The sequence below is a fragment of the Apostichopus japonicus genome, chromosome 15, assembly GCF_037975245.1.
Source record: "Apostichopus japonicus isolate 1M-3 chromosome 15, ASM3797524v1, whole genome shotgun sequence".
Lineage (NCBI taxonomy): Eukaryota > Metazoa > Echinodermata > Holothuroidea > Aspidochirotida > Stichopodidae > Apostichopus > Apostichopus japonicus.
Genome location: NC_092575.1, coordinates 14,429,072 through 14,443,498, shown reverse-complemented (window position 1 = coordinate 14,443,498; position 14,427 = coordinate 14,429,072). Strand labels below are relative to the sequence as shown.

General features: G+C 40.5%; 1 long non-coding RNA gene across 1 annotated transcript; it reads right to left on the bottom strand.

Annotated features, from left to right (window-relative positions):
* Positions 1–6,592: 6,592 nt before the first annotated feature.
* On the bottom strand, positions 6,593–9,934 carry LOC139981436 (uncharacterized). The gene is made up of 2 exons (XR_011797843.1): positions 8,700–9,934; positions 6,593–7,378 (listed from the first exon to the last, which is right to left on the bottom strand). It is a non-coding gene; the product is annotated as an uncharacterized lncRNA (long non-coding RNA).
* Positions 9,935–14,427: the final 4,493 nt, after the last annotated feature.

Below are 14,427 nucleotides of genomic sequence, written 5' to 3'. Positions count from 1 at the left end.
GTAGTTGTAAAGGTGCGATCATATCACTGCTGTACTTTGTGAATGCTCTACACAATATATATGGCAGATGCCATCCAGTGCCTAGCTTCGCTTTTTTACAAGGGCGGCCGCCCGACCTTCATTTCAGCTGCTCTGCCACTCTTTCCTCCTCGCCAACTCTATAGTACCTCCATGATTTGACCTTGCAGCGATTTCACCAGCAACCCCAACTCTTCAATTATTCCCGTACATGCAGTGTGCATATCTCTCTAAATTCCACGCAATTGTATTAGGCCTGTTCGAACTTCGGAGTTTCATGAGCAAATCCTGAAAATTTGTTTAAGAAAAGATCATATCACCGTATACAAAACTCGAGTCAAAACTCGAGTGTATCTTCGATGATTCATTTCTTGCATAACATGTAAGCGGGCTTTTTGGTCTACAAATTCGTAACAATGCTGAGCAGGGGCGGCGATTTGTTTCAAATATTGGGGGACATTTGCCATGGTGCAGGTGTGAGCGCAGATCAGTTTTGGATAATGGTGGGGACGCGTGTCTGTTCTCTGATACTATCTAAGCGGAGCGCGACCATCGGTTCGCGCGTAGCGTACAAGATTTTTTGGCAAATATACCTCCCAGATCGCAGGAATATAACACTTCCCAGACCCAATGATGCTCCCACACCTCCTTAAGTTTTAGATCTCATGGCTTAGAAAAAATTTAGTTTGGGGAAATACATGGGCGTCTGCAGAAAAAAATATCAGGGGACAAATAATCCAAGTAGACTTTTGTATACGATGTCGTCTCCCAGAAAACAATTATAGACTGCCGCAAATGCGAATTCCTTCCTATTGAATTTGAAATGCAGCGTTTGGTCAAGACAATTGGTGGGGACACGGTATATCATGTCCCCACACTGAAAAAAGTTGGTGGGGACGCGTCCCGCTGTGGTGATATTATGTAACAAATTATGACACGGTTAGACAGGTGCGTAGCAAGGAATTTGCCAAGGGAGGGGCGAAGCTTGTAGGCAAACTATCTAAGCTTAGCGTCACTATACGTTGGCGCGAAGCGTTAAAGAAAATTTTGGCCGAAAATTCCTCCCAGATCGCTGGAAATGGCACTTCCCAGGCCTTGGTAGTTGCATCTAAGCATTTTCTATTTTGAAAATTACTAGCGATATCATAAAAAAAGGGGGAGGGTGGTCGCCCCCTTCGCCCCTCCCCCTTGGCTACGCGCCTGCGGTTAGAAATCTGGTAGGAAACAGGCAAAATGGAAACCCAGTGAACCCATATCGATGTGGATCATATATATGTTTGTACGTACTTACACTCATACACAAGAGATGTACAGACATTATGATAAACATCATGAGTGACAACTTGCTATACGGTCACAGGTCCGACCACGGAGAGTCATTTACCTCATGCAGCATGTGTTGGATGAAGTTTTAGCCACCGCCAAGTATGATGGATAAATAATCTCACGCATTACTTTCTATTTATAGCCACAAAAAACTATGCCATCAAATATTGGGGGGGGGGGAATATTAGATACTATATCCCCACCTAAAATATTGGGGGGATATGAGCCCCCCCCCCCCCATGATCGCCGCCCATGATGCTGAATAATGTTTCATGTTTGTGTATATTCAATTTACCCCTCAATCCCTTTCCCAAATCGAAACTAAGAACTTGATTGGTGTTACGAATGAACTTGCTTGACGGGTTTAGTAAACTAGTTCAGTGAGTGTATTGCCTACGTACTTCAATATTATGCCCTTCGTGTTACTCACGAAGCGCAGACTTCATCCAACATTAGAGCAACTGATCCAACATTTACCCTGGATGCTTTGCAGTATTTGGAAACAACCAGCTCCACGAAAATTATAGTATTTGTAGCCTCTTATTAACTACATGGGTCGCGGTTGAAAACGCGCCAATCACAAGAAAGGACTTCCGGAAATAGTTTCTCGTCTTTGACTTTTTATTTTCTGATCAGCGGTTTACTGGAAAAAACAATAATAAAAATTGAAAATAACAAAGCTTAATATAGGAAGGGTAATACAAAGTAAAGGCTTTACCAGCACTGCCTCTTTAAGTATGGCTAGGCTAGCAATAGTTCTAAAATAGCGCCCTCTTCTGGGGAGATAAATGGACGTGACTAGGCACCACATAATGGCCGAGACCACACAACAACGAGCTGCGGTGCCGCGGGTGATACTACAACCTACAATGAAACGATCTCTACAAACGCCGTAGGGCACACTAAGTACAGAAATCCATATAACCCAAGGGTACACAACAACCATGAAATAACCTTTCACAGATATGGAAAACATATGACCCGCTTAGAGAAACGAATTACTTAATAGAATTACAGGAGAAACCTACGATTTAACTTAGCAGAGAACGGTGGATTGGCCCACGTGTAAACATACTATGTAGCATACGGAACGAGATGTTTGCAGACACTACCCAATAACTAAGTTTCTGAATCCATGCTTAAGAATGAAAGATAGAAATAATTATGCTTATGTTTTAGAGGATAGAAGGTAGGAACCCTGAATAACTCACCAACTGTTCGGCAACCCTGGAAACAAGCTAAATGGATGTGTAATTTATGGAGTAACTTTAAGATTTCTTTTGCGTGACTTGGTGTTTCTTTTACTTTCTCTCACAAACGATTTGGTGGCGCTATACAAAAATCTGGAGCCGCTACATAACCGGCCCCAAATGACTTAACTCCTTTAAGACATTTTACAACAAAGCGGCACTTATGATACATGCAACAAATCGAAAGGGTAACCAAACAAGCTTAATGTCGCCGACTCCGCTAGGATTCGGCCTTACTTTTCTCCAGTAGACAAAGCTTGGATATAGGCCTCTTGAAAAACTTAGACCCAATCTTAACCTCCACTTGTCTAACATAGCCTCGTTTGTCCGGGTAAGTTGTAACAACCAAACCTAAAGGCCATTGCCCACGAGGTGAGTGATCGTCCGCGACGAGAACTAAATCATCAACGGCGAAGTTCCTCTTAGGTCTTGACCAGCGTTGTCTTGAGCCGCTACAGTATTTAAATAACATTTTTACGCAATGTCGATGAAGTATCTCAAACTTCAATGACTACTTTTGGCGATGTATGAATACAGTAGTTTATACACACGAATGTTGCGCCAGAATCATGACTTGAAGCACGTGGTCAAAGGGACCGCGAAAATGTACGCAAGCTTGCAACGAAGAAATTACCTGTGGTATGAATGCACATTTTACATTTTTAACTCTCGATACTGAGAGAACAAAACATACTGTGAGATGAAAAGTCCTTTTCAGTATCAGATATGTTGTGGTAGCTTCCCGCAAAATTCATAGATTATCTCAGCTCATAACTTTCTTTGTTCAAACAATTATTCAAATATTACGTTAAAAATATCGTTAACAACGTCCTCGGAGCTGTAGCAACTATCATATAAATATCGTTAACAACGTGATTTTGTTTGACAAATCAGGTTGTTAACGGTATTCACATGGCTGTTGCTACCAATCAGGACGTTAACGAATTTGTTCCCTTTTCGCGTTACATAGTTAAGCCATCATACTTTGCGTTCATTGAGCACTGAAGATGCAAGCATGTTTGCAGACAATGAGTAAAGTAAGGGACTATTAGCCAAACAAATCGCGGGAAATTTGAGAAAACATCATTGGCTGTATTTAGCATGAAAATCTCTGTAATAGAAATGTTGTTAGCTCTGCACGGAAGCAACTTGCTGTTGATTGTTATCAGGGGCGTATCCAGGATTTTCCAATGGGGGGGGGGGGGGGGTGTCAGGCATGAATGATCGCCGTCCTGGGGGATGGGTCTAAGGGGAGGGGTGGACAATTTTTGCTTTCGAAGAAGGGCTGAAATGCAAAATGGTGCCATATGCATGGGCGGCGATCCGTACTTCCGAGTGGGGGGGGGGGGGGTTATGACCTTGTTGACTATCAGAGCCGTATATAGAGAGAGTTTGGCCAACCATGTAACCGATTTGGATTGGTCGAGAGAGAAAACGCCCACACAGGGTGGTAAAATAGGTCCACTTGAAAACTTTATAGCAGACGACACGCATACTCACAGTGTATAGACTATCGTTTGTGTACACGAAAAAAGTACGAAATTATGAAAGAAATGGTGCTGGGGATGCTGCAATCGGTCAGAACATGGATATTGTTGTTTGATTATCCGACTGACCATAAAAGAAGAGGAATTTTTTTGAAGTAGAAAGAACAAGATAGAGATCTAATGAAAAAAAGTCTGTGTAGCCTAGGCCCATACTAGCCATAGGCCCTAGTGTAATACGAGTAATGTACAAGCAATGCGAGAATTTTACGTTCCGACTGGTTTCTGTAATTACATGCATGGCTATTCTCTCTCGTTTTACGATCCACAAATTCGATTTCATTATGCCAGCTCTCCTAATCATAGGCATGGCAGTTTCAGTCGCACATATAGTTATCCTAATTCCTAGTTATTGTATGCCTAGGCTATGCCTAGCCTAAAAAAGTATCACTTTTAGTTTAATGTAAAAGGGTGGGCTAGCCTCTAGGCATCACGTAAAGCCCTAATCCTTAGTTAAGCCCGAAGCATAAGTTAAGCCTGGGCTTAGTTAGACCTGGGCCATTCCTTCTATTACTACAACTGTTATAGCACATTACATAATATGGCACAGTATAAGGCCCAATTAAACTAGGTCTAAGGAAAACAAAGTAGCCTAGGCCTAAACTAGTTAGGCTAGGTCTATACTCATTGGCAACTTGTGGGGGGTGTTACTAAAACGAATGACAATTGCGTTACACATAACTTATGACAATATGTTTTACACACTAAAAAATTGCGTTGACTAAAACGAATGACAGTAATGACAGCACAGACATTTGCTCCAACCGGATATCCCAGTTCAGACTTCGTGGGTATATAGATCTATTAAAGTACGGACAAGATACAAACGCACTTTATAGTAAGCGAAATTGTAAGTCTGATTTTAAAATGTAAATTTAACGTCATTTTTCCGATATTAATTGTTAGAAACTAACAATAATATAATCTTGAAACGGCTCCAGTTATCTTTCTTCTATATAAATCTACAGAGGTAAAAAGCACAGAAAAACTTTCCCTGTGGTTTCTATCCGTAAATTACACCGAAACCCTGCATTCACGTAACATGCGATTTTCCTCAAATCTTTTGCGCAGAAAACCAGTAACCGCATTTACCCCACTCCGTCAATCATTCAACACTGTCCTTCGTTGTCATTCGCTGTCATTCGCTGTCATTCGCGAATGATCATTAACCCTGTACAAAGTCAATTGTCATTCGGTCATTCGCTGTCATTCGTTTTAGTTTGTCCCCTTGTGGGTTGTGTACACATGCAGGCCTAATTATATAGACCCTTTTTAGTATGCCATAAACAAGTGCCCAAATGGTTAAATGATCTTTGGTTTGTGTTAATTGTCAGCATTGGCCTAGCCTTTTTAGGCTAACATGAATTCAGCCTAATTTTTCTTCTTCAAAAGTATGGCCTAGGCCTTGGTTTAATTTGGATGCAGTCAACTATCATTTATCAAAGTTGCATCAGTACCTCCTTATTCCCTTAATTGACACCCACATTGATGATTGAAGTTAAAAAAAATCTTTTTAAATTATCTTTAGACAGTAAATTTTAACTCCCTGAATTTCAGGACTTTTTTTACAAATCAAAGGTGACATATGCTCTGAAGAAAAACTCCTAACATAAAAAGCCACAGTTAGCAGACTGTGATAATGACAAACCTGGTGAGTGACTACTAGACTGAAATCCAGTTCCTGCAACCACAGCAATAAAGTCTTTGTTTTAATCAATGCACTTGTGTGTTTGAAACTTTCAAATGGACACTCAATGGCAGTTGGTTAAGATATAAGGTTTTACCTTCATCATGGAGAGTTGAAGGGAATCTGCCTCATCATCTGAATAATGGACTCAAGGATAGCAACAAATCATGATTGGATAATGATTTTGAGCAAGTAAATATCTGGCAATTTGAAAGTTTGTATTATTTTTTTACATATTATTTAAGCTGTTTAGCTCACACACAAGCAAATGATCAAGTGACAACAACCGATGCAGTATATTTAAAGGTATTGAAGACTTGCCCTAAACCGCATGCCGCGCTCTGAAAAAGTTTACTTTCCGTTGCTTGCAAGTGAAGTTTTTTTTGTGTCGCTACAAAATGCAGACAGTAATGAAACCTGATACCTTGTTATCTTTTATCTAGACCTGAGATGTCCACGCTGCTATGTGCACTGTGTTGTGGGTATTGACTGTGATGTTTGTATTGACTGTACACTAATGTCTATTTACAGATGGTAGCAAGCTGTATGTGTATTTTCTGGGATCAATGGTGGTATCTAACACTTCTGTTACACCGCATTCGAAACTAGGTCAGATAACCGGCATGAGACGTTTCTTTGTGCGGGAGTCTCCACACCCTTTAAGGAGAAGTATTTATATCCCATTAATAGAGAAAGAATTATGTTTCAATTGGTAGCATGCAACTTAAAATTTTGCAAACATTAGATACAATCAAACAATAACAAGGTTCATTTACAAGGTAATCTACTGCCCTTTATTTCACATTAGTCTGTCACATCAGAAGGTCACAGCTTTCAATAATTATACAAACAAATTCCCTTGATGGGTGCTTCGTTAGATTCCTGCAATTTTCAAGTTTATCAATGTAATAAGTTCTGAATGTGGCAATGTGGAGAAGCTTTGGGATAATCTGTGGATAAGACTGCCAGACTATCAACAAGATTCCACATCCATGCAACTCCAACTGCTTCCTTCACCTCCTTGCAGATGTACCACATGTCCAAAAAAAAGTCAGCATTGGTTAATGTAATTAAAATCTGGCTTCCTCCTGAGCTGGCAAATACACATGAATTGTCAAGTACAGAGGTCAGTGTGAAACCACTGAAAGATCTTCTCAGCTTTCAAGAAAACAAAGACTTGAAGCCAAATTGACAGAGGCCACACTGATACCATTCCACTCTCATAAGATGAAGGTATCACACACACTTCATTTTGCTTCTGCGATGCAGTGCCTGGTAGACTGTGAGGGTCACCCAATGGATGTTTTAACAACTGCCTGGTTTATAGAGCTCTGCAACAGATAATTCATCCTAATGTCTAGTCGTCATCCTGTCATGGCCTTGAGCAAGTTGAACCCACTTCAACACAAAGCAGCTATTGAATTCTTGTCTAGGTACTGTCAAATCCACATCACCATCATTGCTGGTTCCAGCTACGCTGACCATGATAAAAGAGTACAATGAGGGTTTTTTAATTCACCCAACAGAGCTTGCATTCCAGTACCTTTGGGCAGCTGAAAAGATATTCAGAAATTGTTATATGAGTGTGTTTGTATGCATGCATATGTGTGATTTTCTTGCTTTACAGAACAGCTCCATTTTGATAAGCTATGTAACGTGGAAACCTGCCAATCATATGTTTGAAATAGGACAGGCTAAAACGATTCTTAAATGAAAAGCTTAACGACTTCTTGCATTTTTATACATCACTGTTCAGGTAAGGCCAGTAAGGGCAGTATGAAGAATAATAATTATCATTATGGCCATTTGCTGTCTGCATAATAACAAACTGAATGATGCCATCAGCTCTGTGCTCAGTTGACAACACTGACAAGTAGGCACACTATGTCAGTGTGATCCATGAAACCTTATTAAGGACATGACCGTATAGTATATATGTTCAAAATGAAATAAAACTGTTAGCAAACTGCTTATCCACTAGAGAGCCTGTGTAATAGAATGTGTAAAAGTAAGTTGGCCTGACGTTTCGATCCTAGCAGGATCTTCTTCAGAGGCTAAATGAATAGTATATATGTTAATGGAAAATACATTAGCTACAACATACACCAGTATTCAGTTGTTGCAGGTTTTTTTTTCTCGACAGACCCATTCAATCTGTTGCACCTACTATAGCCTAGTATATACTACATTCCTGAGAAATTAACACCACAATATCAGTCTTAGGTTTGCCCACAGACTCCCAACTATTGCTAACTCCTACACTCAAGTATATAGTTTAGTTTAGTAGAAAAAAAGACCAGGAGAGACATTCAAGTCCCCATTAAGGACCCTAAGGCTATATGAGAGGAATAAAACCGAGGACATTAAATGTCATACCCAATTACAATGCTTAATGTACTCATCCAAAGTATTCTTAAACCCATTCACACTACTTGCAATTCAACCTTCTCAGGCAAACCATTCCATCCATTCACAACCCTTGTATAAGTTGTATTAGACTTTAAAGAAAAAGTTATGGCGAATATTAATCCTACTATGTAACTTCTGGAGTTTAATACAATGACCTCTGGTACAACTACTTTTTGGCAAACCTGAAAAGATCAGTGAAGCATAAATTGTCATTTTATGTGTAGGCCTACTTTATTTAATTGAAGGATCTATTAATGTAGGCCTGATGCTATAGTTGTGCGTCTGTAATCTAGCCTAGCCAGGACTGTGATGTGTGCTTTTCGTTTGTATGACTAAAGTAGGACTAGTAGTATGAGGCGTAAAATAAAACAAGTGTAATGACAGGTTTTCAGCTAGTTTTCTATGCATTTCAGGTGTGAAGATAAACGTAAATGTCATTAACTAACGCATACTCTAATTCATTACCTGATATCCATTTTGTTCCTCGTATGCCTGTCAAAATCTGACATTCTGAGTCGCTTCGTTTGTTCGCAACGAGCACAGTGTGCAAAGCTGCTATATATTGTGTGTGGTGTTTTTCGTGTTTCGCGCAACTGGTAACGACAACTGGACCTATTTTGATGCCCATGGTTTGCGTGTGACGTCACAAATCGCCAGTTGGCCAAACTCTCTCTATATACGGCTCTGTTGACTATCTAAGCGTAGCGCCACCATCGGTTGGCGCGAAGCGTACAAGAAAATTTTGGGATTAACAAACCCTCTAGATGGCCGGAAACGGCACTTCCCGAGGTTTCCAAGCGGCATATACCCAACTTTAAAATAGGGATGTCATGTCCGAAATATCTCATAATCAGGATCCAAAATACCTTTTTTTTTAATTTCGGGTGTTATTTTGGGAAAATTGCCCCTGTCAATCTTGTTTCAGGCGCAACGTTAGAATGTTCGAGAGCTCTTTTATATTATTCGATAAGAAAATGGCCTCATGCAGGCTATTATAGGCCTATACACATGCAATACACAATAACACATAGTTACATTCCTAGGTACCGATTGCTAGGGCATCCAGGTGAAACGTGTATTAAGCATTACCATGGTAACATGAGATTCTCAGCTGTTCGAGGGAACATGTACGTGTGTAGGCCTACTATAGGGCCTATATGAATACTATGAGGGTGCATATATGTACTATATCAATACCGTAGGCGCAATAATACATTTTGTTGTTATAGGGCCAATGAAGCCTACAGTCAACTATTCTTGCTTTATAAAGACGCTTTATTTGAAAAGATCGCACTGCGTTTATGGTAGGCGAGAAATGAGGCTAAAAAAGAGCCGTACATTAACGATGATGCATAAATGTAGGCATGAAAATATTCTTATCCCTGGCATTTGGTGGGGGGGATATGGTGTATTACATCCCCTCCACCCATTTTCATGAGGGATATATCCCCCTCCCCCCCCCCCAGGATCGCCGCCCATGGCCATATGTGATCCATTTTTCGACCTTAATAATAAGCAACATTTCCAGTAAATATGGACACAAAATGCACAATTTAGTATGGCTGGCATGTCACTTAGTGTTTATAGTGATAATACAAACACAATTACCATCTATGTTTCTAAAACTATTATGCCGCCGAACTTCGCCAGAGCCTTTTTTTGGCAAACAAAAAATAAAGCATACGGGAGGGGGGGGGGGGTTGAGCGATCACCGACAACTCACTTAAAGGTCGTCATCAATTTGTTTATTTTATTTTTGCTAAACTTTTTTTTTTTTTGGTGACGGCCAATAGGGGGGGCGCGCGCCTGTTGCGCCCCCCCTGGATACGCCCCTGGTTATAACTTTTTGAAAAGAAAGAATGATGTTCGTTCAAAATGTGTTACAACAACTGAACTATAGATAGCAACGAAAGTGTAGACATCAACGTGAGTTTAGACATCAACGTGGGTTTAGACATCAACCGTAAGTTTAGAAATCAACGTGAGTTAAGATATTAACGCGCGTTTAGTCATCAACGTGACTTTAGACATCAACGTAAGTTTAGACATCAACGAACAACAGCAACATGGTAAAACAGCGGCAACAACTTTAGTTTAGACAACAACAAACTTAGTTTTAGACAGCGAAATAAGTTTGCCCTTTTCGCGTGGTAAAACAGCAGCAACAACTTTAGTTTGGACAACAACAAACTTAGTTTAGACATCGAAATATTTTGCCCTTTTTCGCGTTCCATACACTTGATTTTCGTAACAAAAAAAGGCGAGTCCCATAACACGAAACTAATCCACACAATGCTTTAAATTGTTGTAAAGCTTAGAAAAAACTTTTTGTAGCGGAAAGCTACGAGTTTTCCTTAATGAGATACCTTTCGTTCCCTCAGGAGTTACATCTGTTAAGCTCCGCGGAGGCAACAAGAGATGTCGGTCGGGTGCAAGACGAGTAACTCTCCATTTGGCGGCTAGTGGTCAAGCCTATGATAATTGCCCAAGTCCGAACAAATGTGTATAAGCATTATAGAGTGCCCGCATCTCCGCGCTGCCCGAGTCCAGCGGATTGCCTGACACTGCGCTGCCCTAGAGAGTCCAGCGGATTGCCCGACACCTGCGCTGCTCGAGTCAAGTGGATTGCCCGACGCCTAGGCTGCCCGACACCTGTGGATTGCCAACGTCTAGACTGCCCGACCCTTGCGCAGCCGCAGTCTAACTTATCCCTGCTTATCCTTGGGTTGTGCTCGACCCCAGTACGTTATATTGAGCAAATGTGAATAATGTAAACTTCACGATGTAGAACGAGATGAGAAATTGTACTTGTATTAATCCTACAACTCTGGTGTATGCCTCCTGATTTAGAGTTAATCTGCACCCGTCCCCATCTACCTCCCCTACCCTCCTCAAGATGGTTTCGAGACAGGTTTTTCACTACCAGATGTTGGCTGTGTTACAGTACAAAGCAATCGTATTCGTTTTGACCTAGTATGAGCGTAATTTGTATACCAATACAGAATTAGGTGAATAACCAAATATCAAAATTAAATAATTAATTAGTGCACCACTCTTAATGTGTGTTAATTTGCGTGTGTATGTGTCTTAACAAAGCTAACCTGTGTCACGGCACTCTCTTTAACCATTAGTCCGATGGAATTTTCGACTTGATGAGTGTATGTCTCGAAGGGGACGTTGCATGGGCTTCGTATACTATGTCCATCTTGCCGGTTATCACGATAGATGAAGACAACAAGTGCCTAAGACAAAGTGGCGTTACAAATTCAGAATTTTTTATTACAAAATAATTCCGATGTTTGGGCCAACAGCACGCCTACGGTCGGTACGGTGAATGCCTACTTTTGTGTATCTAGTGTATATGGCATGTCTATAACGTTTGTTATTGGTTCGTTTTAAGCACGTGATCATGTTTTACGAACAACGGTCATGCTCACCAAGGTGAGCAATGTCATGAAAGAGATATGGTTAACATTATTGTAAATATCATTTTTCAAAATGAAATTACTTTGAAACACTATTTCATTGGAACATACTGCATTTTAAAATTTTAAACTGGTCGAATTCCTGACCGTCAACACAAACTTATATATAACGCAAGGCATTAGGACGAGCAATGACACACTATTTAGATCCTGATATATATTTTATTAGACTAAAAAAAAAATAAAAAAAAAAGATTATGTTGTACATAATAGATAAAAGCATTATGTTGTACATAGAAGTTCCCTACACTATAAGTCCTACGGAAAGTAGATAGGATATTAGATTAATCACAATTAAAGCTACGACGTAGGCCAATTATTATTTGGGGGGGGGGGCAGGCTTAGTTCATAACTTAGAAAACAGAAGAGGGATGAGCAGCTTGGTCCACAAAGGATCCCCACAATGGTAAACACACGGACGTTTTCAGTTGGTGAATGTGCAGTGAAGGGTCATGGAACGTATTAGTATAGTGTTTGCGGCGATTTCAATCCTAATGGTTTATATAACGGATCCGGTTATGCTAGCCTCTATTAGGAAGACATACCTGGAAATAATATCAACAAATATGCAATTTCTAGATAAGATAATACCAGCGAGAGATTAAGAAATGGAGTACTGATACCGACGGTATCTTTACCACAAGGGTAAATTCATGTACAATTATTTATCATGAACTACTACATGGGGCGAGATAAAGACAAAACGATATGATTATTGACTTATCAGTTGGTTTTCTCTCACGTAGGCAACATTTAATGTAATATAATTAATATGATAATATTATAATGTAATATGTATATTGTTTAATGCCTTGCATTGAGTCTTACTTTAACATTTGATTGCTTGATTTGTGACCAAAAGAAGCAACTGTCATCAGGAAACGGTTTATACTTGAGGGTCATCTCCAAATCGTTTTTGAAACAACCCCATCGTTTTCTCTTCGGAGAATATATCATACGCCAACGGAGTGTGGAGCATATCACGCAGAGATTCAAGCGATATTATCGTGGCAGGCGGCATGCGGCATGCAGGAGGCACTTAAAGGGTGTGAAGACTCGCGCACAAAGAAACGTCTCTTGCCGTTAATCTGACCTAGTTTCGAATGAGGTGTGACAGAAGTGTTAGACACCACCATCGATCCCAGAAAATACACACACAGCTTGCTACCGTCGGTAATTAGACACTAATGTTGTACAGGGGCGGCGATCTGTTTCAAATATTGGGGGGGGGGGGACATTTTGCTTGGATGCAGGTGAATTACTATCAAAGCGGAGCGCCACCATTGGTTGGCGCGCAGCGTACAAGAAAATTTCTGGTTTTGATAGCCCCCAGATCACCGGAAATGGCACTTCTCGGGCTTGAAAATGACCAATCAGATGTACACTTTTGCCTGAGAACCAAGTTTTTCCTAATAGTTTTTTTTTTCATTCATAACCTTATTTCAAGATTGTCACCAGTCACACATCATGTTCGACCTCATCGCATCTCCTGTGGATTATTACTTTTGTAGGTAATTCTACGTAACGCCCCACAATACCCGCCAGCCCCACTTTTCAAGGTTTTAAGCCCATTATTTGTTCAGAATTTGAATAATAAATTCACTTCAAAACATACCCATAATGTTGCACAAAATTTCATCTATGGACAACCAATATAGAAAAACCCCCCTCAACCCCTAACAGACCGGTCAAAATTGCACGAGTAGAGGGAAGTAAGATGAAGAATGTTGGTCAAGGAATTTTCGAAAATTCAGACACTGTTAAATTATTGGTGTACAAATATTAAAACCTCGTATGACGGCTATACTATAAAACTTCGATATCATAGAAAATACCAAAAAATTTGCTCGAGGGGTAGGGTGGTCTCCACCATTCACCCCCCCCCCCTCCCTTGGCTACGCACCTGCGGTTAGAAATCTTGTAGGAAACAGGCCAAATGGAAACCCAGTGAATCCATATCGATGTGGATCATATATATGATTGTACGTACTTACACTCTTACACAAGATGCAAACCAAATTTCATTACGGATGCGGTCCGTCTAGCTATTCATTTCGAGAAAAAGAAGAAAAAACTACTTTCGGTCATATATAGTAACAAATTGTGACACGGTTAGACAGGCGCCTTGCGAGGAATTTGCCAAGGGAGGGGCAAAGCTTGTACCCAGACTTTCTAATTGTAGAGCCACCATAAGTTGGCGCGAAGCGCAAAGAAAATTTTGGCCGAAAATGCCTCCCAGATCGCTGGAAATGGCACTTCCCAGGCCTTGTAAGTTGCATCTAAGCATTTTCTATTTCGAAATTACTAGCGATATCATAAAAAAATACAAAACATATGCTTAAAAAAAACTATGCCACCAAATATTGGGGGGATATTAGATACTATATCCCCCACCTAAAATATTGGGGGGCATGTCCCCCCGTCCCCCCCCCCCCATGATCGCCGCCCATGAATGTACAGTCAAAACATACAGCTACAGTCAATACCCACAACACAGTGTACATAGCAGCGTGGACATCTCAGGTCTAGATAAAAGATAACAAGGTATCACGTTTTATTACTGTCTGCATTTTGTAGCGACACAAACAAAACGTCATTTGCAAGCAACGGAAAGTTAACTTTTTCAGAGAGCGGCACGCGGTTTGGGGCGAGTCTTCAATGCCTTTAATTAAATGGGAGGGAGTTTGTTCAGTCCACATCAATGATTT